The 2,605-nt window shown below is 37.4% G+C and overlaps 1 long non-coding RNA gene across 1 annotated transcript; it reads left to right on the top strand.

The window, feature by feature from the left end:
* The first annotated feature begins 1,235 nt into the window (after positions 1 to 1,235).
* Positions 1,236 to 1,929, top strand: LOC140065546 (uncharacterized). The gene is made up of 3 exons (XR_011847946.1): positions 1,236 to 1,394; positions 1,526 to 1,692; positions 1,831 to 1,929. It is a non-coding gene; the product is annotated as an uncharacterized lncRNA (long non-coding RNA).
* The last annotated feature ends 676 nt before the right edge of the window (positions 1,930 to 2,605 follow it).

The following is a 2,605-nucleotide window of genomic DNA, read 5'->3' as shown; positions in this document are numbered from 1 at the left end:
GAGGATGAGGGGGTGACAGAAGAGATTACAGTCTATGAGGATGAAGAGGTGACACAAGAGCTTACAGTCTATGAGGATGAGGGGGTGACACAAGACCTTACAGTCTATGAGGATGAGTGGGTGACACAAGAGCTTACAGTCTATGAGGATGAGGGGTGACACAAGAGCTTACAGTCTATGAGGATGAGGGGGTGACAAAAGAGCTTACAGTCTATGAGGATGAGGGGGTGACACAAGAGCTTACAGTCTATGAGGATGAGGGGGTGACACAAGAGCTTACAGTCTATGAGGATGAGGGGGTGACACAAGAGCTTACAGTCTATGAGGATGAGAGAGTGACACGAGAGCATGCAGTTTATGAGGATGAGGGGGTGACACTGGAGCTTACAGTCTTTGAGGATGAGGGGGTGACACAAGAACTTACAGTCTATGAGGATGAGTGGGTGACACAACAGCTTACAGTCTATGAGGATGAGAGGGAGATACAAGAGCTTACACTCTATAAGGATGAGGAGGTGACACAAGAGCTTACAGTCTATGAGGATGAGGGGTGACACCAGAGCTTACAGTCTATGAGGATGAGGGGGTGACACAAGAGCTTACAGTCTATGAGGATGAGTGGGTGACACAAGAGCTTACAGTCTATGAGGATGAGTGGGTGACACAAGAGCTTACAGTCTATGAGGATGAAGGCGTGACACAAGAGTTATAACAGCTTATATAATGGTCCATGCATTTTTTATGGGAACAGTATAAAATAATTTAATAAATAAAAATTCAGCCGCCTTTTTGTATACAAAGTCCAAGGTGAAATTGACCGCAGAGAAGCCTGGAGCTTAGTATGTTTCTGGTGTTTGCTGGATAACAGATGGGAGATAGGACACAGGATGGATTAGTAAAGAGAGAGAGTTGAAATTTCATGCTGTTAGTGAGTTTGATAGGCTTGCTTAAAGAGATGGGTTTTTAAAGCAGGTTTGAAACTTGGAGGGTGGGAATTAGTTTGATTGTCCGGGGAAGGTCATTCCAGAGAATTGGTGCAGCTCGGGAGAAGTCCTGGAGACGTGCATGAGAGGTTTGAATTAAGGTAGAGATGAATATAAAGTCACTGGTAGATAGAAGAGCACAGGCTACTCTTATTATATCTTTACTCTTATTATATCTTCTGATAATTACTATACTGTTGATCTACTCAAAATTTAGTTTACTTTTTATTCTTTTTTTCTAACTTGCAGTTATCAAAATGGTGGAACTTAAAATGAAATACATCGGAAACTTTTGGAATTTATCCAGAATTATCATTATAGACCTGGAAAATGTACAGCTCCAAACTGGAGGACAGCTTCAAAAACTGTAAATAGGAGTCCAGGACCTTCTGCTGTTGTCAGTTATGGCAGGTTTGGCAGAATAACTTTTAGGAGATGTCTGTCTATCCCTCTTCAGGATTACAAACTGAAAAAAAGTATCAAAACACATAAAGCAAAAAAGTCAAGATTCTAAGATTCTTCTGTCTTCCTTCACCTTTTAGAATGAATGATCTGTAGAAAGTCTCATTGTGTGAACAGGTGTTATAATATAATGGATCTCACACACAATACAGCGTGTAACACAGGACAAATTAACCCCAAATCTGGAATAAGATAAACAACCAATGAGAGGTCATAAGCATCAGTGTTACCTGGGCAGTCACTGCAGGTAAGTCACCACCGATCCCTGTACAGCTCCTCCATTAACAGAACAGGACTGAGGACTTACCTGGTAGTCACAGTAGAGATAACGTATTATTGAATTAGTCTGATGCTTATTGTTTTGATATATTCTTATGTTTTGTAGATAATAATCACCATGGAATTGGAAATGTATGGTTTACTGATGATTTTAGGTAAGAGAAACACCTTCATTATGCCTTTGTATGCGGCTTAGTCTTTTAATGTGTCATATTTTTCTACTCATCTGTCTCTCTCATATCCATCTATGTCATATCTATCTATCCATCTATGTCATATCTATCTATCTATCTATCTATCTATCTATCTATCTATCTATCTATCTATCTATCTCATATCTATCTATCTATCTATCTATCTATCTATCTATCTATCTCATATCTATCTCATATCTATCTCATATCTATCTATCTATCTATCTATCTATCTATCTATCTATCTATCTATCTATCTCCTATCTATCTATCTATCTATCTATCTATCTATCTATCTATCTCATATCTATCTCATATCTATCTATCTATCTATCTATCTCCTATCTATCTATCTATCTATCTATCTATCTCATATCTATCTATCTATCTATTTATCTATTTATCTATCTATCTATCTATCTATCTATCTCCTATCTATCTAATATCTATCTATCTATCTATCTATCTATCTATCTATCTCATATCTATCTATCTATCTCCTATCTATCTATCTCATATCTATCTATCTATCTATTTATCTATCTATCTATCTATCTCCTATCTATCTAATATCTATCTATCTATCTATCTATCTATCTCCTATCTATCATCTAGCTGTTTATCTTAGTCTGATGCACCTTTTTTAGTGACTTTTTGAGCGAATTTGGGTATTTGTGCAGTTTTTTG

Source organism: Engystomops pustulosus, chromosome 6, assembly GCF_040894005.1.
Source record: "Engystomops pustulosus chromosome 6, aEngPut4.maternal, whole genome shotgun sequence".
NCBI lineage: Eukaryota > Metazoa > Chordata > Amphibia > Anura > Leptodactylidae > Engystomops > Engystomops pustulosus.
The sequence above is the reverse complement of the archived record's forward strand: the minus strand, read 5'-3'. Positions and strand labels throughout refer to the sequence as shown.